General features: G+C 35.3%; 1 protein-coding gene and 1 long non-coding RNA gene across 5 annotated transcripts in view; one reads left to right on the top strand and one right to left on the bottom strand.

Moving 5' to 3' along the window:
• The window catches only part of LOC107064112 (uncharacterized), a 40,704-nt gene extending 31,031 nt beyond the window's left edge, over positions 1-9,673 (bottom strand). Inside the window, exon 1 of the mRNA XM_015316444.2 lies at positions 9,145-9,673. The gene's annotated coding sequence lies outside the window, so the exon portion shown is untranslated. The remainder of the gene's footprint in view (positions 1-9,144) is intronic.
• A 7,550-nt stretch (positions 9,674-17,223) lies between these two features.
• On the top strand, positions 17,224-23,772 carry LOC149030653 (uncharacterized). 4 transcript variants are annotated; one of them, XR_016178406.1, is made up of 5 exons: positions 17,224-21,138; positions 22,485-22,574; positions 23,040-23,081; positions 23,184-23,377; positions 23,427-23,772. It is a non-coding gene; the product is annotated as an uncharacterized LOC149030653 (long non-coding RNA). The 4 variants fall into 4 exon arrangements; XR_016178405.1 differs by having other exon boundaries at positions 23,040-23,126; positions 23,236-23,377; positions 23,448-23,772; XR_016178403.1 differs by having other exon boundaries at positions 23,040-23,126; positions 23,236-23,377.
• The last annotated feature ends 1,111 nt before the right edge of the window (positions 23,773-24,883 follow it).

The following is a 24,883-nucleotide window of genomic DNA, read 5'->3' as shown; positions in this document are numbered from 1 at the left end:
AATAATAAAGAGTAAATAGAGTAGAACGGGTTCGATCGTGCCGTAGCCACATAACGACTAGAGATTGTTCTGGTGGTGAGCCAGGTGCCAGGCCACCCTTGTGTACCCCTATAAATAGCACATCGAGAAAAGAGGTGCATCCTCGTCGTCTATCTTCTACCACGACGACGAAGAAAGAAGAACGGTGTCGAATACACTCGAGTTGCTCCTGGTTGCGAAGAGATACAAGCCATCGGGTTCAGGATGGCAAACCGGATGCGAGAGAGTTTGCGACTTCGAAGAGGACCTCTGCCACCCAATGAAAAGAGAAAGAAAGAGAAAGAAAGAGAGACAGAGCGAGCGTTAGTCCTACTACCCTCTTCGTATGTAAGATTAAAGATACAATCTCTCGACCGACTTCTGACTCGAAGGTGCAGGTTCGTTCTATTCTCCACGACAAGACCTGCCGACGACGTTTAAGCGCCGTCAGCCTTGAAATGATGTTAATCGCTCGCGCGAACACCCACGTTACGAGACGTCGTTAACCCTCCGACGACACACTGTTCATGCGACGACGATGTCTCTTTTTGCTCGAGGACTCCATTTTATCTTTTTTTCATTCTTTTTTTTTTCTCTATCATCTCTGGATCGAGGTCATCGCGTGATCTGAAAGAACAAGAGGATCCAGCAATTTTCATTCTTCGTATCTCTTTGCTTAGCCTTGCTCGAGATCGTTTTTTTTGGGAAACTCTTTCGCTTCTCTTGATAATACAAATTACTGAGAGAAAGAGAACAAGGGGGAAAGTTTCTTTCGATGAAAACTCTCGATTACACTTGTTGTTATCGTAATTTCATGGATATTCGTCGAAAGATTAAAGTAACGTCAACCGAGAACAAGAGCAGAGGAAATAGAAGAATAAAGGAGAAAAAGGGGGGAGAAACAACAACTGCTTGTAGCTACTCGCTATGGAACAGTCATGAAAAGGATCCGTATTCTGTTACTATCTTATTACGAGCCTCCGCAAATGGTCTTCATCGAGGTAAGAGAGCGTGTTCCAGCAGGACTGATATTTCCTCTACCATCCTTTCTATCATCTAATACTTATTTTTATTTTCTTTTCCTAGCTCTTGCAAGTATGTCTTAGAAGTTGATGGTAGTAGTGGGTGGGAAGCAACGGTGTTCGGTGTTGGTGGCGGTGGAGGATGTTATTAATCTCAGAATGGACGTCACGCGCTATCGAGGACGTAGCTTATGGGGATAGATGGATAGTAGAAAGAGAAAGAGAAAGAAAGAAAGAAAGAGAGAGAGAGAGAGAGAGAGAGAAAGACAGACAGACAGATAGACAAACAGATAGAGACATACAGAGAAAGAGAAAGGTAGAGGAAGAGAAAGATACAGCATAGCTTGAAAAGGTGAGGGTGGAGGTAGAAGAACACCGATGTTTCCGAGAGTTCATTCTTCATGGTCGAGCGACTTTTTCGTATGTACCCAATGCCGGACGATTAACGATCACGCTCGGCGTCGTGCTCGTTAAGCGATAGTTTCTTTTACTCTTGTGTACGATGTCCAGTGGAGGCGAGAGAGATCATCCCTCCTCGAGTCGAAGACGAATGGCTACCTTTGCCTGCTCCATTATCAGAGCGTGACGACAACGATGACGACTAGGGGCTATCGAGTTTATCGATGCGTTCTTGAATCGAATTTGTATGCTTTGTTTTTTAAGTTACTATGCAAAGTCAAATGCGCTTTTAATGAGAACAAATCGATTTCTTTTAGAAAATATTATTGCTTTGTGTTTGAGAACAATAAAATATTGCAGATGCTCAAGTACTTATTGTTATATAACGATCACGAACCTTCACAAGGATAGATAAAAAAAAAAAAATAACATAATATCCCTGCGACTCGAGAATTTTTCTTATGAGAAAGAAACAAAATGGAAGGTAGTGAATGTCGAGGTCTTCTATTCTCTTACATAATTCCCGATTATCTTGTATTACCTCGAGATTTGTTAATTTTTCCTCTTCTTTTCTATCCGTGCTCGCATAATTGTGTGAATATTGTGCGAGAAGAACAATTGTAGGAAGTTGAGACGGTAGATGGGTATATCGACGAGCTTTGAATACTTCTGAGAGTTTTCTTTGCTAATTCTCGTAGGTATTGCCTATTGTTGTTTTGCTTCATTTTTTGTTGTCTTTTCGGAAATGAAGATAATAACAAGAAGGATGAATCCAAATTCTTTTCGAAATTTGTTTGATTCTTCCTCTTTGCTCATGTTTTTATGTACACATTATTATTCTATCACAAATATGCTTTTATTTGTTTAATTGTAAACGAAGTATACTTAACATTTAGAACTAATCTTTGATTTACTAAACATTCGTTTTTTCGAAATGAAATTAAGAAAATTAAGGAAGTAAAGTCGCTTTAATGATTTATACTCTTTTTTAATTATTACTCGTATAATATAATGAAAAGTAATTTAGAAAAGTTATTGTATTGTTACGACTTTAAAATTAACTTTTACGACAATATGATTTTCGATGGAAATTAATTCGCGATCATAACAATGCTTACCTCTTTCTTTTCTCTCTCTTTTTTTTTATTTATCTATTAAGCTATCTTTAAATTGAAGCCTCTTTTGGAATGAAAGAACGATTGTGAGACATAGAACATTCTAATGTTGTTCTTGTAACAATAATACAACACATACATATATAAATTGTAAAGTATACAGAGCATATATATTCTACATATCTATGCATGTCTTGCAAAAGTTATCGTTCCATCTCTAATGTCTCGTATTCCTCGCTATGTACTCGATCGAGAAAGAAATGTGTTAGAATACCGCTAGAATCGCACTAGAAAATACATTTTAACCTCGTGACAGTGATTTTGGTAAATACAATAAGAAGTAGAACGCTATACGGGATCCGATTTACGATCGAGAGAGAGTACTTGTCTCGGTTAGTAATGCCATGAGAGCTTTACTCGATGTAATCCACTTATATTTCTACGCTACGAATTTACTTTATTATTTATCATAATTTTTTGTTTCTCATAGAAAAACAAAATATAATATTTAAATGAAAATACACGAAGATTAATTCAAGTAAACGAAAATGAATAAAAATTATTAAATTAATTTGATCATTTTTTATTCAGATTTTATCTCATCCTTTTCATATTTGCGAGCAATATTTTGAGGTCGTTAATCTGTAGAGTACGTCGATCCTTCGAAGAGAACTGGTTGTTCATGGTATTCAGTGGGTTGGAACATCGAATTCGACAACACGTTCCTCTGCGAGGAGAATTTCGTCGAAATGCTCGTTCGGAAGGATATTCTTACTTCGTACACCGGATGTTACTTTTCAAAGACCGATAGCACAAACTGGTAGGATCGATCGGTTAGATGTATGTAGATATACATATACATATGTATACCTATGTATATACAGGGTGTGTCTTCGTTTTCGATATCGTTTCTACGAATGAAATTATCTTTCGTAATATTCTTCATAAAAGACTACATCGTAGTTAGTTCCGTGTTAGAATCTCTCATTAATTTTAAGTTAGAACCGGTTTTTCTCTCGCTCAAAGATATTTCAGATATCAAATGTATTCGGCTGTATGATGTCATACAAAAAGTTATAGAAGAAAAAAGTGATATGACGTCAGGTTATTGCACGACTGTTCGATGTCAGAATAACAAGAAAAAGAAATTTAAAAAATATTAAGTAGAAACGTTCGAAGAAGGAAAGAAGAAGAAGAAGAAGAAGAAACGACGACGATCGGATCGCTCATCGGAGGATGACCGTCGACCTCTTCTAGCGTCTAGCTCACGAACTCAGATACCGTACGAAAGCGTTTTCGCATCAACTCCGAGCGCTCTTTATTGCCCTTCTCTATTTCTTCGCGCGATCCTGCTCAGTTCCATCTTCCTCCGTGGCTTCTGCTTACGGTACTTGTTTTCTCAGAAGACTGCTACGCGTACCATACAAAATCCTCCTACTAACTCGTTCCCTTTCATTAGCAACTATAATAAGACGCCTTCCTTCTCGAATTTACCGAATATGGAATATCTATACCTTTCTGGTTAGCTAGAGCTACTATAGTAGAAAAAACGTAATTTAAGACTATAATCGAACGTCTCGCATGATTCTTCAAGAAAAATAAAAATTTCGAAAAGCTGCCCTTTGCCTTATGCTCAACGACTCTACATTTGTGATTTTATTGACTATATTCGCGAAATGACCGGTAATTAATTAATTCTTCGCTTGATTACGCGAAATTGTTTTAGAATATATGTTTGTATGTATGTTTATTATATATTTTTTTGTATCTCCATGCAGAATTTAAAGAAAGAACGAGAAACTGAAAAAAAAATTAGTACGAGTTGAAAAGAAAAGAAAAATGAAGTACGGTAACCAGTATCATGACCGGTCGTCAATAACGATTCTTCCTCTCTCTTTCTTCTGGTGAGACCACTTGAAACGCGTATTTCGTTATTACCAGAAGTAGGCCAATAGTGCAGGTTTGTTAGACCCACTGGTCTACATTTTGTTACGCTTAGACGAGAACAAGACCGTCTCAAAAACGGTTTAGACTACTCGACTTGACCGGTTGACCGAATTCGGTGAGTTCAGTAAGTAAGGTCAGGCTTATTTATCGTGTCTGATATACATGTGAGTAAATCGAGGTACCTTTGCAACATAAGATACACCTTCGAGGATTACCAAAATCGATAATCTTGTTAACTCGTAAAATGGATCATTGAGAACAATCGAAAAAGGTGAACCGAAGATAAGAGTTTATTAACGTACTTAAAAGTGTTCGACGTGAGCTCGTGCAGTTACGTGCGAGGGATCTCAAGCCGGCCGCGTGGCAGACAAACGTACGGAATCATGCGCGCATTGAAATTCCCTCCTATCTCTTTGTAGCGAGTAGCTGATTTTTATCGAGTACATGACCGGTTACCGGGCGAAGAGTTTATAAACCGCATTCGACATCGAGGTACGGGCAAACACGCAAGGAATACGAATGGTAACGCACTTTCCAGAAGATTAAGAGTACCGTGAGCGACTCAGTTCTTTTCTCATACAATTAAATGTTAATGGATTTACTTTCGATACATTTGTTCCTAAAGAAATTAAGTAATCGAAAGAAATTTCAAAACAATCATCAATGAGATATTATATTATATATATAGTATTAATATATTAAGGATTATTAGTACGTAGGAAAAAATATAATTAACATCGTTTTTTGGTCGTCGATTATAACGAAACTCAGAGTGAAATAAAAAATAAATTTTCATTGATACATTGTCGATAGTTTTAGAGCAAGAAAACGTTTATCTACGTTAAAAAAATATTCATAGAATTTTAAGTAATCTAGATAAATATAATTTTATTTTGAGTTATCGTGTGAACTTAAACGTTCGTTTGATTATAAATAGGGGCATGAAAATTACGTGATTGTTTCGGGTAAGCAATTCACTATAACGTGAACATTTGATAATCAGCGAGAAGCGTGAAATATTTCGATTACTTTTTGATTTTTGTTCTGTTATAAAAGATCCACGAGGTAAAAGCTGAAAGAAGGTCATTTAAACGGGTCACATTTGTCATGCAGATCGGGTATCCATTGATCACATCATTGTGTGTAATTCTTATACGAAAAAGAGCTCAGCTATAACTCAAAAAATAGAATGATGTCGTGGCTAGAAAATTCTTTCACGTGTAGTAGAAATTTTTTAGGACGTTTTTTTTTCCCTATTTAAAATTCACTTTAAATAAAAATTCAACTATTAACCACATCTCAAATATTACACTATCTAACGACGTGACGACAATTTGTTAATTTCTTCTTATTATAATAGATTCACGTGAACCATGAAACTCAGTCTTTTACGTTGAAAAAAGTATAAAGTCTAAAGAATGTTTTTTACCAGTCTCGCTAGGTCCCTCTTTCTATCTCTTTTACGCGTATATATCTTCGTGTCAGGTCAACGTCCGTTTCGTTGAAAAAATTTCGTCGCGAAGGAGACGCGACCGACTCATTCGTATTCACGCCTCGTAATTTCGGAGCATATCCAAATTCTGCAATAATCGTCGCGGAGCACGTTCGTGATTGTGTTAGAGTGATGTACGAAATTTCCTAATCGAGATATTTTGAGAGCTGACGGTGAGAAACAATTTCGATATTTTCAAGAGATAAAGATTAAAGCAAAAAAGAACACAAGAAATATTGATGACCGTAGATTTTCTAGATCGTTGAATAAAATCGAATGAATCCCGTGTTTTTCTATAACCGACGACACTGAACTCTCCTGTTTTCTTTTTTCAAAAAACGTTCGAGGTTCTACGATGGGCAACGACGTCGTTCGATCTATCGAACACTTCGACAGTCGTCAAACGGTTCGATTGCTTTGAGAATTACGTGATCGGCTGACCGACCGTCAGCCTCAAACACAGCATCGTTCTTTCTTCCCGCGCACGAGCGTTTCTTTTGAAGACGATGAACGAACAAGTGTCGACATCATCTCTGTCTCACTCTTTATGGCTTTTACCGTTCGGTATACTTGTACAAGCACACTCGCCTGTTCACTCATTCCTATCTATATGTAGTCTACTCTACATGATTGAAACGCTTGTTCAGGCGAAGATCGACCACGTCCATAACTTCATAAAATATCCATGTTTTCTTTACGTAAGGTTGTACAGTTTAACAGCGCATCCGCTTTGTTAATACGTTGGATGGTGCACCGTGTAAAAAGTTATTGTTACGGAAGCGATAAAATAAATAAAAAAAGAAAATGGAGAGTGAAAAAGTACGCGTCGAAAATTGATCGAAAACAGCTCTTTGAGATTTTATTAGCGATTTTGACTTTCAATCTAGACAAGACAGATTTTATTTGTCCTTTAACTAAAATTCGATCAAGATCTCTCTCTCTCTCTCTCTCTTATTCTCTCACAGCTCGGAAGGACCACGTTAGGCTTTCATTCGTTACGGTTATTGCCCCTCTCGGATCGCGTGAGCACAATCGCTTCTTACTCACACCCCATTACTTCATTTTATTTTCGTCGCTGTACCTAACGAGCGGCAAAACCGGAATCGTGCGCTGCCCATCCACGATACGGGCAAAAGGCGGTTTCGGTAATTAGCTTCTGATAATTAGTTATTAGTCATTGGTCACGTAAGAAGCATTCTGCCTTGGATGTGCTATCAACTTTAAATTCTTAACGTGGATCTATCGTCAGTGAGTTGCACGAACTCTTTCAATTTCTCGTCGTCTTTACTTTCATACACTTTATTATATAATGATCACTATTAATAATGTGTTATAGGAGATAAAAATAATACTTTATTATTTTAAGTTGAAAAACGTAGACAATATTTTGTTTATAAATAGAAAAATGGTACAAAAGTGATTCCCGTTTTAAATAACGTTAATTATGATCTTGTCTTTCAAATGTGAGAAACTGGCATCTTTTAAACTGGCTTATATATTCTTCGATGGAATAAACTATTTATCAGCTAGATTTCTATAGATGATTTAAAAAAATGGGTTTTATTTAAAATAATGAGAGATCCTCAATCGTTAAATCTGTACAGCAATAAATTATTCGAGGAATAGGACATATTACTTTTGTTCCGCTTACCGACATCTATTATCTTTCAAATCGAATCAGCTGTTTAAATTAGTAATCTATTCAATATTAAAGTTATTTTAAAGATATCTTTGAAAATATTACCATAAACATTTTTTCTCATATCATTGGTAGAATAAATATTTAACGCTTTTCATGCTACTATTTTGTCTAATTATTATTGAGTCAGGCAACATAAATAAATATAAGACGATATATTGTGCAAAATTTTAGGATGCATCTTCGTTGGTTTCGTTCTACTCGTCGTCATCGTTATCGTCTACTCACGGCATTAAGAGAATTCGATTCATCACAGGAATTCCTTTTATTCACGCGCGTTTCTCTCCATTATCGTCGGAAGAGAAGCTAAAGCAGTCCTGGCCGACGGATACAAAGGGGTCTGTAGGACCCCATAGATTCTCCTAGTTTACATTTTTCGTTTTTGTTACTACGTCGCTTGGCAGCTAATAGGATCTTATTATGCTGATCTTTGGAATTTGTTTAACTCATTATACCAGAGTAAGAACCCTATTCGATATTTTTTTCGAATGCTGCCGCGCACGAATCGATCGATTTTTCGAGATTCAAATCGATTCGCTCGAAATTTTTTTTTCTCGTTCGATCTTATTTGTTCCTCAAAAAAATGTTTTCATTAGAAATGAATAAATTGCGGACAATATTGGAAATGTTAAAAAGTGACAATTGTTAAATTTTTATGTTCTTTCATATTTATCCGTTCTGTGACGAAAAAGACCCTTGATATTTACTAGAGAATGATATTTGTTTCGATATTCAAATATCGTATCTGTATTGTAAGAGGTGTTAGTGTACATCCGACTTTCCTTCGGGGCCTACAAGATATATAGAGTATTATAATATTATCCACTATTACATGCTAGTTTGAATCATTTAGGTATAAATTTCTTTGAATTGAAACAGTCGAATTTCGTGTTATTGATCTAAAAGAGAATTCGCGACTCGTGCATTTTCGAAATTCTACTATATTGCAGTGAATTTCGATTGCAAGTTTGCTGAAAGAGTATCCAAATAAAGAATGTCGCGTGCATACAATGCTCTAGGTTTGTGGGTTCTCGCGATATGCAGCGATTCACTTTCTAACTTGATCGAGCATCTTCTTTCAAGGCAGGATTCACACGGCCTAAGTGCATCGAAATTTGGCTTGCCTCGTTTGTCGCTCTCACGAAAGGAACTCGCACATCTCCGCTGAGATCATTGTAGCGAGCCGGAGGTGTCTCAACGCACATGGGAAATTTAATCCGTAGGAATGTCCACGAAGAGGATGAGAAAGAAGTAGACGACGACAACTACGATGACGACGACGATGACGATGACGACGAAGATGACGAATAAAAACGATCACTGATCTTGATCACTCGTTGTCACCAATACGATAAGACTCGACCCATCTTTGGTGATCGACGCGTGCTCACTTTTGCATATTCCGTTCATCGGAACTTTCACTAATTATTTCCCACGTTAATACGGACTTACCTATCGAGGACGGTCGTCGGGGTTCTTCGAAGAAGAGCCTTACGAGATGCGGCAATCACTCGAGGATGCTTCTTACGTCTTCTTCTCTCACACAAGGCACGATATCTTGAAATTTCGCGCGAAAACTCGAATACTTAAGCGCGTATTGCCAATTAGTTCACCCTATTTCTTACTTATTTTACTTTTCTTCGGATAAGGGAAATAGGACTAAGTATAATATATAAAGTGGCACGAACGAACAAACGAACTAACTACGGTGGGTGATTCTCGTTTTTGAGGGGCCGACCGAAACGCTCTCGCACCCTTCGGCGAATTGGTACGAGACAGAAGGCCTACTCACTACTACTCTCTCTCTCTCTCTCCCCCCTGTTTTTTTCTCTTTCTCTCTTTCACACTCTCCCTCTCTCAAACATACATGCTCTCTCGCTCTCTCTTTTTCTCTCTCTTTCTCTCTTTCTATTCTGTCTCCTCAAAATCACCGCGACACCGCACCGAACAGAAGTGAACTACTCGTGCGCCGCCGGTTCACGGTACCTTAAATACCTTGGCAGCCGTGCCGCCACCACCGCAACCGCCGCAGTCGTCGCCGCCGTCGAGAATCGTGCGGCCCCTACCTTCAAAGCCGCCCCACGTCGCATACCGGGATTGGCGGGGGAGCAAGCAGGAACGATGCTCGCCGTACTCGCCGGATACAGAAGAGCATCCTCCGCCATCCCTTCTAACCCCTTTCTGCCCCATCTGCCACCTCTTCCTCCTCCTCCACCACCTCCTGCACCACCTCCGCCTCCTCCTCCTCCTCTTCTTCCTCCTCCTCCTCCACTTCTTCCTCCTTCTCCTCCTTTTCCAGCGTTTATTCGCTTCTCTCCTACTCCAGTACCAAGCAAGGTATAACGGCCTCTCGCTCTCTTTCTACGTGCTCCGCACGCACACACAACGGTGGCAGTTGCATGAGAAAAGGAGAAGACATCCCGATACTCGAGCGATTCCCTCGCCATTCCATTCGCGTCTTCGCGCGCGTTTGTAACTACCTTTAGAAGCTGATCTTTTCTTCGATTTTCGTATTACGTATCCTTACATTCTCTTTTATTTTGCTTCTATTCGCGCGAGATTCGATATGTCACTTCGATATCGGCCGGTTTGTTGAATTGTTAAGATCGTAGTATCCTTTTAAGAGTTTTTATTTGACAGTTGTAAGATGACTTAAGTAGAAAAAAGAATAAACAAAAATTTTTTTTTAGAATTAACGGAAAGACGAGGAGCGACGCTAAGGGCTTTACTTCCCTCTTCGCGCATGCGTAATTTTATGAGACGGGGGAGTCTGCGCCCGGCGAATTCTCATTCGCACTTTGCATCTCGATACGTGCGAAACGTGTCCCCTCCCCATATCTGACATAGCGTTGATTTTCAAAGATACGTGTGTTACCATCATTCTTACTGGCAATATTATTCCAGCCCCCCATGGAATTTCAAGCGCTCGCGGATGGCAGCGGCGCGTTAATCGCACGTTCCGTTTCTTTTTCACGAGCGTGTCCTTGCACGTTTACACGCGTGCTTTCAAGTGGCTCGCGTGTACTTACTCGAAGGAGCGTTTTTCCATGAGTGTTCCGCGTTGCTTTTCATAATTAGCCGCCCATGTTCTACGCACGATAAAGTGGGACCCTCCGTTGAGTGGTTCAAGCGAACGAGATGAAAGCTCTTCCCTTTTTCTCTCTTCTATGTATTACGTTGATGATGTTCAAGGGCAGATCTTTCTCGTTTTTAAAAGATGAGAAATATATAGTCAATGTACATATTATTTCTTTCTCATTTTCAATTGTTCATTAATAAGGAAAAATTTCATATTCCATCATATAATGTAGTCATTTTTCCTGAAACTGTTTTTCTCTAACGTTTTACACCTACTACGTTATTCTATTTGCATGCATAACTACGTCTTCATTCATAAACAATTATAACATATATCTCGTCTAATAATTTTATTCATATCGATTACAACAGAATTACTTGAAATCTCGTGAATTCCAAGAATCACGGTTTCAAATTGTGCTAAACTTTATCCGGGAATTTGTTTCCGAGCGTAAACTGTAAGGATTGGTCAACGCTATTGGAAATTCAGCTTTGCTGACTCACTATCTGACCGATCTATCTAGGAACGATCGAGAGAAGGGACACCCCATAAATTATGTGCGGGTTTTGAACGTTCGCAGAAGATCAATTCGACAAAGCAGATTCTTTCTTAATTAATTTTCCTGTTGACTCACTCTTTCCCTTTCTCTTTCTTTCTTCTTCTTTATATTTTTTTTTATTTTCGTTATATCGTATATTTTTCGTAAATTTAATTATTCTCCGTTTCTTAGAAAGATGTATATAAAAAAAAATATAAACGTTACTTTTAAATGACTTCTAGCTTTTAATGACAAAATCCTTCGATTTGATTCTATCAAGTCATTAAGAACAGTTGATTAATGACTAAGATTTAATATTTCGACTTATTTTGTTTCCTTCATTACTTAAGAATAGCAAAAATATAACATTTAATTCGTAATAACTTAAATCATATTGAGATTATACCAATAACGGACCAGGCTTTTTATTTGATTAACTGTTCATGTGGCCCTCTGCTTAACTTGCAGAGTCTGCGCGCGAACTGTTTCTTTCGTTTTCTTTATCTCATATATGTACGAAAAAAGAACACGATCGAGAAGACGAGGATAACACATTACAATTTAATTGGTATTCTAATAAGACATTCACGTATTCGAGAATAAACATGACCATTTGACGTCGTATCATCTAAAAACTCAAAAATGTAATCCTTTTTATTTAAAGAAAACTTGAAATTTATGGTCAAACGTTTAGCACACCATAAATTTTATCTTTTATTATTCAAAATATCAATTGATAAGTATTGCCATTTCCACAATTTATTTTCTTTTTTTCCTCTTTGTAAAATACACTTACTGTTAAATTGAATTCCTAAAGCTAACATCGACTATGCGTAATGAGAAGAAGATTATTTTTTCGTGGAAAAAAAGAATTCTATCCTTAGAACTTTTGTACTTACCTAGACAAGCTAAAGATATAATGAAATATTTATAAGTACAGGTTAATAACGTTGATAATCATCAGAAACGTAAGCACGTTGTTCGCTTTAACGGACGGGTGTAATAAGAAGATGTAAAAACCGTAAAGAAAGTAATAAAGAAGAAACATGTAGTAAAGTTATTTCTAGGTAGTCTATGTTGTAACTCATCAGAACAGAAGGGGAATTCGGTTCAGCGAACTAAACGCATCTCGATTCGTAATTCTCGAGCTTCCATATCTACCCACGTTTCTCCATGGTTGGCGAGATCGTTGCCACTGACACTGACATAATATCGTTATTCGAGAAAGAGAGTCTCCTTCTTTGACGGTCACAGTCACGACAAGATGGTGAAATTGCTCGAATGATGTAATATCTCTTGCATAAGTGCTACGTGAATGAGAAAGAAAGAAAAAGAGAGAGAGAGAGAGAGAGAGAAAGAGAGAGAAGAAAGATACGATAGAAAGTGAAGTGCGACCGAGAGAAGGAGATAGAGTCGTCGAGCAGACAGCGAACTTGACCTGAATCCTCGAGCAGCGAGAAAGAATCATCGTCGGAGTCTCTTATAGAAAGGAGAAAGGGGGGGAGCTGCGGTGAAAGAGCTAAGAGATAGAGTGAGACGCAAAAGAGGAAATTACTTTCGATTTCGAGCTCCTTCAGATCAGTTACACTTTCTCTATCGCTTTCCTCTTCTTTTCTTAGCTTCCTTCTTATTTTTCCTTTTTTCTTATTTCATTAACTATTTTATATTACTCTTTCACCTGGGAAATCGACGACAAGATCTATTATCACGATTGAATATACTTACATCAGTGGTCGCTTTTTAATTGAAACGATCTGTTCTGAAGATAGTTCTACAGGCTCGTGAATGTAGTAAGGGAGTAAGGAATACGAAACTGATGTTAACAAAATATATTTGTTAGAAAGGAACTGTTCGAATGTCCGTTTGTTAGGGAATCGTAAATCAAATTGAATCGTCTCTGTTTGCTTTAGCGTACGTGACATGTTCGGTTTTATCGTGTCTTGTCTTAATCCAGTGGGTTTTTTAATACGTTATTTTTTATTGATTTTTATCTAATGTTCCATGTTTATGTCATATTTATACAATCTTGTAAAATTTTGACATATAAATTTATCAATTTTCGAACTTAAGGCCTGGGTTATTACAATAAATTTCTCATTAGCGTTATAACTGAGATGGTATATTTATCCATCATTGTAGCTTGATCAACTGACGATTGCTTGGCATTCATGAAATAATACGTGAATCATTCTTAATCGTACTATGACTTCTTGAGCGAAATACGTACATATTTCATTCTCTTCCGGTACCTATGATTTTATTTTGTATTATTATTATATATAGGGAATAATGTGTGGATTGATAAACGATTGAAATATTTCATCTTTTGTATGGTTCTTTTAATCGTTTCTGGTTAAATCTTATACGTAATTCTCGCCCACGCGTTTAATGAATACGTTGATGTATACAAGAGTATGTATGATGTATACTGTACACTGTTGAGAAGAACAGCTGCAGGTAGACACAGGGGTAAGAGGTAAGGATCGCTTGATCTACTTATCCCCACTTTTTACACTTCTTTTGAAAATGCAATCTTTTTGTCAGACCAATCCACTATACGTGGATTTTTTAATAGTTTTCGAGTTTTATAATTATGTCACTTTGTAAGAACACGATGCATTTAAAAAAGTATTAAGTCGTTCAAAAAAGTTTCTTAATTTTAAATAAAAAATATCGTGCATATAAAACTTAATAAGAGAAAACAAGAAACTTTTAAGAATATCTAATCTTTTTAATATTACTTGATTAGAAAATTTTGCTCAACGTTTTTTATCGCGCGTCATCTTCTTTGAATTTATGAACCAGTAGCTACGATAATCGAATGAACTCAACAGAAGTTAAAAGTTTTTATGAGGGAATATTTAAAGAAGGATCGTATTCATGGTAGTAAGATTATTAGCTCGCTATATTTACAAATAGGATAGACTGTAGTATTTGAACCTCTGACTTCAGTCTTTCTTTATATCTTCGTTACATCCGGTGCAATGAGATGATGTCGTTCCTATGACAATATTTATCTCGTCGACTCTGATTGTGAGTCGAGTAGAAGACTTTCAGTGTATTTAAACTCAGTCCTCTTTCACACATCTATTTGAACCACCTGTACTGAATGCTGGCATTATACACGTTTGAAGAAGAGTTGAATTTAACATTAAGACGATTTATGGCCAATTACATGTATGTAACGGTTAAATTAAAGACTATTTCAAGTATCGAGTTTAAATCGAGTCTAAGTAAGTTATTCTTAAAGTTATCCTACAAATAGCATGCTTTTTATAAAAAAAAAAGATTTTCCTCATTTATTTTTCAAATTTCTATTAAATATAATAAATTTTATACAGTAAATTCAATTCGAATCATTGTATTCTAGGTAAAGAAAGAAATGTTTTCCTTTGAATTATCCATAGAATTTGTCATTATTTCCTTCTTATACTTTTTCCTCTTGTTCTCTTGTTCTCTTGTAGAACGTTTTGTTAATACTATTAAACGTAACACTTGTCTTGTAAATTAAAGCAGTCGTGAGGAGTTCTCATCGTCGCGCCGACAAATGTAGATATTATGCGGACTTTCTGGCTCGAACGATATCGACCTCGTGAAAAATCCTCTCAGGTGTGATAGAGAGCAAGAGGAGAGAGGGTGAGTTCTCGATCGTCCGGTTTTCCGGTACTCGCCTGTCTCTGCGTGCTAAACCACGCGAAATATGTGTACGGTAGAAAAGGCACGCGCGTGCACACATACACGTGTCGATCGACCGTAAACATTCGTTTTTATGTGCTCTAACGAATCCAATTTTTAATCTAATGTATATGTATTTGTCGTACTTATACATATTTACCTTCTTATATAAATATCCACGATCTTGAAATTATGTGATCGCACAAGATAGTACAAGATAGTACGATAAACGAAGGATATTCAAATCAGAGTTATTGATATTCCGGGTGCTTCGATACATTTTCGACTTGCCGCGCGGAAAACTCATTGCATCGAGAGATCGTTTCCTATTTTAATTTTTCGAATCTTATAGATATTGAAGTTTTATTAAATAATGGTAATTACATTTCTTAATCCCTTAGAATATCAATTTACGATAACGATTTTTATAACTCGTTAAGCAACTTTATATACTTTATTTTCATGGAATATTCTTCATGTCGACCTCCGTAAGGTTACTTCTTTTCATTTGTTTATCGAGGTCGATGCTCTTATACTCATATATGCTCTCCTATATCTATACACATTTCCGTATATAAGTAAAAAAGAGAAAGGTTTGCAGTAAGCTGAATCGGCAATCTATAATTTTTCATTCGTTTCATATTTTAAGTTTCTTTGATGGTTTTCCAGATATATATTTATATGTATCTACTATATTATAGCATAAATAATAGGATATCATGAGTAATATTGACTAATGATCAAATTTACATGAATTACTTATCTTATTTTGTTTACTTTAAGGTATGAATCATCTTGTTGGGGATTTCCTGCTTGATGATAGAGACGACAAGGACAACATCTCGATCTCTTCTTCGAGTCGTAGAATGGCTTTTTCACGAAAGAAGTGAACTCTCTGTGAGATAGTTCTCGCTCAAGGGGGAACGAAGGAAATCAATAGCGTTGCTAGGGTTGCCACGGAGCAGAAAGAGAGAGAGAGAGAGAGAAAATAACGTTTATTGCACTAGGGAGACTCCGTAAGTATGTATATATACAAAAGGAACAAAGCAATATAGGTATATCTAACGGTAAGTTCAAGTAAGTACAAGGAGAGAGAAAGAGCAAGAGAGCACAGGACGTTGATGCTTTTAAAGGCCAAGTAAGTATTCAGGGATTCAAGTGTTCGTAGAAACCATTAAACGAATTCAAGGATACATCCTTCTTAAATTTTCATTAGGGAAATTTCATTAGTTTAATCATATACACAGACAAGATACTACTCCGCGAGAATATTTTTAAATATCCGATATATTCGATAAATAATTTGTACGTCGTATTAAGCGTTTATTTCTGTTTTTCTATAATTTTTAACTTTATTTAGAAAACGTAAATGAAATTTAATATTTGCAAGAACGAGAAAAGTTAAAAGTAAATGGGCAATATGTACTATATATGCTAGAATATGAGTTTTAATGAAACATACCATTTGGATTCGTCAGCGTGGTATCTTCCTTTTTAAATTCCATTGTAAATATTTTTTATTCATACAATACACGAAGTATTAAAATATCACAAATGTTATTGTTAAATTATTCGTAAATATTTGTTATTCCTTTCACACATTGGAGTGTTAGATCTTATACTGGATCATATTACACAGCTCAACAAGGTATTTCTTGAATTTTCTAAGTGCTATTCCCGAGATATGATCACTTATGGTAATAAAGAGAAATTTCATACTCCAATTGTCATCGTAATTGGAATCGTAATCCATATGCTTTTGTCTGTCTTCTCCAGGACGTTTTACATTTTTCGTATCCAAAGAATCATCCCTGAATGATAAATTGCTTTAATCTCAAGCCTAGTTGTAGAGTTAGGGGTTGACTCGTATGTCACGTACACGAGGGCTCTCTAAAAAAAGTGCGATCAATGTAGAGGGATGGTCGACGTTTGACGATGTTGACTTTTTATGATCCTACCCATCTATGGGTATTTATCATTAAATAATATATTCCGTTATTGAACGGCATCCATCTCTTTTTTTTTTTTTTTTTAACAATATTTCTCTTATTTCAAATATGTTATTATATACGTATTTTTCAAGAGAACAAAATAACAGCATTGAGATAATGATTTTATTACATTCATCAATCAACGTCCTCCTTTCAATCATCATTTACGTACCTATTATTATTATACATAAACACAATTATTAATTATCATCAATGGATTTTTCGATCTGATGTTCGATATAATAACATAATCCTTATATAATGATTATACCTAGTTACGAACATTAACGTAACGAACAAAGAAAAAGAACACAAATGTTTTTGCTTTGAATCCGTTATATGGTGCAGGGTCGATTCCATTTAGATTCGCAGCTGTCCCATCGACTGATTGTTTCGATTAATTCGCAGAGGAAGAATCACAAAGGATGACGCACGCGCGTAGGTGTTGAGGAATAGGGTAGGTATATGATGTATATACTAAGGGAAAAGGACCGATGCATTCATTCCAAAATCCTGGATCGAGGGGTTGTAAAAGGGAGATGGGAGAATATGGATACAAAAGTGGATACAGAAGAGAACACATTTTGCGAAAATGAGAATGAACGATCTTTGTGAACGTATAAACCAAGTGCTTATAATTCGATCTCATGAAATTTTTCTTTTTGTCATCTTAATTCTCTGATTAATAGATTTTTATAAATAGATATCGTACTAAGTAAGTTTGTAAAATTATATAGACTTAATAGAGTTATATATAAGTCTCATGATGGAGTTTCCTCAATGTGAATATCTTTAAAGGCATCGCTTCTGTAAGGGCAAACCCCACATCCATTTCTAATAAAGTAGGCATTTGTGGAAAGGTCGACTTAAAGGGCTAGATAGTTTGGTGGTTCAAAGCAATTGACCGGAAAGCAAAAGACCTGAATTTAAATACCGCTTTTGACCATTTAAGCTTTCAATTTTCTTCATGAATCACACAGTTGGTTTCTGATTTTCATTTGATTGTTTCTTTTTATTTCATATATTTCGTACCATTTTATTATCGTGTACTTTTGTTCTTAAACTAATATAACATTAATAATTAATTAGTATGTCACAAAATTCCAAAATTATAAGTCATTTTTGTCAGAAAGGTGTCGAGCGATAAACATTTATTAAATTCTCGTGTTAAACTTTCCTTTCATTCTTATCCTTAAAGAAATCTTCTAAAAGGAACAAGGTGATCTCGGTAAATACTTGAAAGATTTGATATTTCATCGAGAGAAGTACTAGCAAACTTCAATCAGTGGATCTTTTATGAATCAGTTTTTTTCTCATAAAATTGATTTTTTTTTTTGGAGGGTGATTTCGCTTATAAAGGATAAAAGAAACCAAGGGTTGATTACTACTTTTAGCAATGAGTAGTAAGGGTACTGAAGAGAGCGTAATATCGAAGAAAATGGAAGTAGAGAAATGGAAAGGGTAAAAGGGACGTCACCTTTTGACGTTAAATGGTTCTTTCAGAAGAGGATCTTGTATTTCTATTGCATTTGTCCACATGGTTCATGGATTTAATCGTTTTTTTAAATTACTCTCGCTTCTCTTTCGAGTCCTCACACCGAAGTTCGAGCTCGTCATTTAATTTCTACGAGTTTCTATCTCGTTTTTGCTTGACTTTTGTGTTACGCTCGAAGCACACAAAGGCTTGATTCGAAGGGAGTAACTGTTAGGGATAACGAAGGACTACGAAAAGAAGAGGAAGATGAGGAAAAAGCGAAGCTCAAATTTAGGGGTGCTACTCTTCCATGACGGTTTCAAATCTGCTGCTAAACATGACTCTACACAATTCCTACGTAATGTTCGTACTGTTTGTACAGGCCAAACAATGATACTTTCTCTTACTCCCGTTCCTTCCCTTTTTCCGCAACATTTGTTTTAAAGGGAACGGATTGAAACTTGTCACAGAATTTAAAATAACCTTGTGAAATTATTTTCAAACACTATAAAATCATTAATTAGATACTTGGAAAATAAACGTAAATAAAATTTTAATTTTTTTCTTTTCGAATATTGTTTTATTTTATTTCCAAATTTTTGTATTCGATTATTATTAATAGATAATATTTTTTTTTTTTGTTGAATTCAGTCTTATAGACTGAAATATTCATCCTAAAAATCCGTTAAATATTATCTCCTTCTTCCGAATTCCGAATATCTCGGACAGTGCGTAATTTCCTATGGTGGTTTCGATTGTCAGAAAAATCTAATAATATATTGTAATACATAGTATTTGTGAGTAATCAAAAAATAATGGATATTCCATCGTTCTTGATGTCATCATGTATATAATTAGAACCTTGCTCAATGTTTTGCATATTATATGTGTGAACTGTTTTGAAAAAATCATTTGTTCGTTAAATAAATAAAAATTATAGATAATAGCACTTAAAGCTGGTCATCTATGCGTGTTAAATGAATGGTGAAAATACTTGGTTTGAACATTCGCATCAACAAATTCAATTCCCGAAACGTCTAGAATTATTATATTTTGATCGATAAATCAATTTCCACGAATAAATTGATTGTTTCGATGAATTCGAAATTACAGACAACTAAATACGTAATGCAGGTGCGAAATGCAATTTTATAATAAATATAATTTTCAGAGTTAATAACCGTTAAACTGACAGACTTCAACTGACAATTATGGCACAATGCGTAATTTTGCATTATTATGAGCACCTAATTGGATAGTAACGAACATAAAGAAAAAAGATAATCAATTTTCAGTCTGTACGATGCAATTTTATGGAAACAAATTGGAAGTTCTAACATTTCATTAATCTTTTATATTATTTGAAACAAAATTTTTTGAATTTTAATGGCGAAACATACGAGAGCGAATCAATATTCGACTGAATTATTTATTTGATGTATGTTTTAAAATTCCATATCGTACTCATGAATGTAATTCTATTATAAAATTTGAATAGAGATATAAATAAAGTTTCATTTCTGCATTATTTTCATTGAAATAAAACCAATAAAGTTTTTAATTAAATGTTTCGCCAAAATCTGAGCATTCGTAATCTTTGAGAATAGGCAAAAATATCGGTGCACGTTAAACACATCTCATGCCATTATATCAAAATTTTAATCCATTTCTTTGTTGCAGCACCATAACTAATTTACAAGCTTAAAGAAATTACTTCCCATTGTATAATTTGTGTAGCCAAGGCCGCGACTTGAGAAATTCTCATCATCCTGTATGATAAGAATCCTTTTTCGCTGTTATAATGATGCGACTGATTTAAACGACTCATGGTTCTTTAAATGATCATATCAGGATCCGATAACGGGATAAGTGCCGTCATATTTCTTTATTCAATTTGTTTTGCCAGAATGGAATGTCTCTATTCTTTACCATTACAGGTATAATAATATGCATCGATTTAGATGATAAATTGGAATCGAGGTTGTCGTAATCTTGATCTAGATTTAGATCTAAAAATGAAGAAAGGCAATATCGTTAGGAGCTCGACGATCTGCCTAATAATTATCTCTTGATGTTCATTAACATCTTTATCAGTTAGAAAGACGAGGAAAAAATAGAGTAAAAAGCAAAAAAAGAAGGTTGGAGTAACGTATAATAAAGATCATTCGGGTGAACTCGCTAATGAGCGGTCTCATCGATCAGACTAGTGCTAGAGGTTGCGATGGAAGGGAGAAACGATCTTTACGAATGAAAAATAGGGAGAGAGAAAGAAAGAGCAAGAGGGAGATGAGAGGGAAGAAGAAAAGTACCTCTTTCGTGATTCACGCAAATCGGACTTGCAGCTTCTGCGGTTTTAAATCGGTAATTTCCTACTTGGTGAAGAAGCGTCATCGAAGAAGTGAGAAATACCCAGGTTTGATTTTCCTTCATCGTATCGATAAACGAAAAGAAAGCAAATGAAAAAGCGAAAGAGAAAAAGAAAGGAAGAGAAAGAGAAAGAGAAAGAGAAAGAAAGAGAGAGAAAGAGAGAAAGAGTTCAACAGACCTCGGCCGAGCTTCTCACGTAACGTCATTACGAGAAACGCGATCTCTCTGCCACGAAGAAAATTACTGGGAATTTTTTCAGGTACTTCGGAGAGCACGAAAGTACTATGTTACGTCTGCTCGCACACTGAATCAGATTTAAAATGTAAGTGTAAGCGTTCGTACGTGCATGTACGCGCTCTTTGAGTTTTCCTACTCAGAATCACGTGTATGTAACGCTCGTTCATATTGTGTTTACATCAAATTGATGGAATGAAATACATAAATTACATGCATGCTCGTTTACTTTTAAAATACTCAGAGGGATACGGATTATCACGCATGAGATATCAAAATATTGAAAGATTTGAAGTTCAAAGAGTGATAGAAAATTTAACTAGTTTTTAATTAAATAAAGAAAACCAAAATTGATATTATTTAAATTGATTTTTAACGAATATTTCATTTTATTAGGATAAATTGAAACATTGTGATTTTTTCTATAGTAATTTATTACGGTGTCTAATTTTAGTATAAATCAAATCATATTTTTATTTTGCTTTCTATCATCCCCTTTCATAAAATCCAAAGAGGTTGTTTCTTTCGCTCTCTCTTTCTCTTTATGGATACATTTTACATGAATTAAGCAATTACGCTTGATACCCCATGGGGTCTCAAAAGATTACCAATCCAGTCGCATGTCTTGTTCGTTTGAAAGAGTTCACCAAACGGATATTCTCGATGTCCTTGGAGAGAGCTCGTCTATTCGTTCGTCGATATCCAAAAAGAGTTTCGATCAGTTACGGACGTTACCCTCGAGGATCGTGTACGAATAGAATTTTATTTTTCAGGTGACCGAGCATCGGGTGATTCGTATTCGCTCTTCGTGCATGTATGGTAACGGTCCTTCCAATGGAATATTCGCCTTGGAATTTTCACATTATTTTCAAATGTCTCATAGCATCGCTCGATTCGAGGCACATCGATTTATACGTAAATATCCTTTAAATACGTTTAACTCGTCTACGTTGAGAAATTGTGCTTCATTATTAAGTTCATATCGAGATAACGTACACGATTCAATTCGATCATCCGATCAATCGAGAGATCATAAACGGAGGAAAGAAACAACTTGACCATTATGGTACATTATATATTTTGTTACATGGCTTTACAAGGAAACTTTGGACTCGCATCGTTAGATGTACGGCTACGTGAGGATCAGTAACGACCCTCTTTTAACAACACTGCTTTGTTTTGATTACTTTTAACGTGATTTGAACTTTATATTAAGATTAAGTGCTGAACTTTAAAGATGACTTTTTTAAATTTATTTTAAACCGAATGGGATTAGTGCACTTGTCAAATGCAAAATAACGATCACTTTTAAATGCACACATTTATTCTTATCGTATAATTCGAATGAGACCTTTTTTTTTAATACATTGATGGATTGACAAGAATCAGTATTGATTTAATACTTGAAAATTAAGAAATTTTATCGTATTGCAGAAAATTTATCGATACGAAACGTGAAACGTGATCGGTAGACCGTTGGTATATGAACAACAAAAAGGTTTTATCGCTGAGATACGATAGAGCGTGAGTAATTACGAAGATAACCTGATTAAATGTTCAGAATCCAAATATGCATACCACTTAATTTTTTTCTTTATATTTAATGTATATTAGAATTGTTAAATACTGAAAGAAGCACATTAGCTGCGCGCATGTTATCTCACTTCTTTTTTCTTTTTCTCTCTTTCGAGGACGAACGTTCGCATTTGCGAGCCTGGACATTTCAAGGTTCTCCGAAGATGTCTTCGTATCTTTTATTTCTTTTTATATATGCTCGTTTGGTCATGCTTTTTCATATAATTCTTATCGATTAATAAGCATACAACTATACGAATTTGAAGAAGATTTTAGTCATCGACGAATTTAAAAGGATTTCTTTTAAATGAGTATTTATATTCATAATCACGAATTATGTTAATGTAGAAACTTTGAATAAAATTCTATAAAATAGAATATTTTTTTACTTTCAAACGGATGATGGTACCGCAGTATCCATGCAGAAACAGGACAGGACCTAGGACAAGGAGGAGGGTGCGTTCGGTATTGATTTTAGGGCTACCAACGGCTCTTCCATAGGTTCGATATATACACACATATTCTCTATATCTCTTTCTCTGTCTTCATATAACCCAGGGCCAGGACACATGTTCTCAAACAAGGACGATATATCCGCTTTGTTCCATAGAGAGAAACGGACTTTAATCCTGCCCATGTGCGCTTCCAAAACGAATCCCTGATTGAATTCATCATGAAAGCCACTCAGGAGAGAGATTTCAAGAAAAAAGACGAGAAAAAAAGAAAAAAGAGGAAAATGGAGGAAGCAAAAGGTATAAATCTTGTATACGTCGGGCCGAGTTGCTTATTAAATTTTAAAAGATCCTTCAACGATTTTGACAGGTCGATCATCTATCTTTTTATAAGGGCTTGTCAACGTGAATTCTCATGAAATTAGCAATCTTTACACTTTATCATTTTTTCGTTTTAATTCCACACAAACATATTCTATTATATGTATATTATAATATATTAATATGTAAATAAGCGTATGCAAAAATTAATTTTGGTTAAGAGAAAATTCGAGAATCTGACAGTGATTAGTCACTAATAGTCAATAAATTAATCCTTTCTATTGGAAAAATAAGTATTTATAGTAATATTAACAATAGCAATAAAATCAATAACCCTGAACTTGGTTCAAAATGATTGTACTGTAACATTTTGCTAATCCTCATATCGTTCATGTATATGCATTCCAACAATTTTAATCGGATTAGATGCACCGTTGGCGAGCGTGCGATGTGTCTTGCATATTTACTTTATGCTTGACTGATCTTCTGACTTTGTAGCGCCACCCGCGCAAATTTACTCTTATCTTTCCTTCTTTTCCTTCTTTTTTACTCTCCCCTCATACACAAGCTTATTTTTTTGTTCTTCATTTGCCATTTAACTTGTTTAAATTACGAACGTACCGATCTTAAGTGGGAGAAAAACAAACAACTATTTCTATGATAATGACAGAGATTAATTTAAATTCGAATCTTCCTTGATTTCATCGTTTCTTTTTCTTCGAGAAATAAATTTACTCCGTTAATGAGGAAATTAAAGAAACTAAATTATTTCTTATATACTCTCGAAAGAGAAAAAAAATAGTCGATTTACAAGTTTTAAATTAGCACGTTCAACGCCTTTTGATAGATACCATCTTTTGGTGGAGTATATTGTCTCGTTTAATTCGTAATTCGTTAGGTGCTTTTTAATATGCTGCCGATGATTTACTCACGCTTCTTCATGAGTTAATGCTTAACAAGAATATCCCATTTCGAGTATGGAAATATGTCTTTACGAAACGTCATTTTTTTTCGCAGTTACGATCACGTGAACGTAAAGAGACGTAGGTGTAAAGACGGACCACCTTGGTGAATAAAATGTCACATATGTCATCAAAAAACCTATAGCAGCGGGTGAGCTTTAAGAGCTGTGAGCTTATATTGACGAATAAATCATTATATCGTCTTTCTCTCCCCCTCTTTCCTTTTCTCTTTTGCTCTTTATTTTTCTTCTCTTTTAAAAGACGTACGTATTACAAAGATGAAAGTAGTGACAAAGTTAGTTATTTATAAATATTATTGTTCTAGGTCATAAGAATGCGAAGGTTTGTTTCTAATAGTAGTCTTTAACGAGAGTTTGAAAAGTAAAGATGTGGTATACGTTAATTGAGATGATTTTACCAATTCGTAATCGAAATCTGTTCTTTTTCTTTATCATTTATATTTGTTCTTATTTCTCTTTTGTAATAAATCTTTCTTACGTTTATACGTTCATACCTCCGTTAT

Source organism: Polistes dominula, unplaced genomic scaffold, assembly GCF_049000335.1.
Source record: "Polistes dominula isolate Pdom_NZ unplaced genomic scaffold, Pdom_raw_medaka contig_77, whole genome shotgun sequence".
NCBI classification, from domain to species: Eukaryota; Metazoa; Arthropoda; class Insecta; order Hymenoptera; family Vespidae; genus Polistes; species Polistes dominula.
Note: the sequence above shows the minus strand (reverse complement) of the source record. Positions and strands in the feature narration are given on the sequence as shown.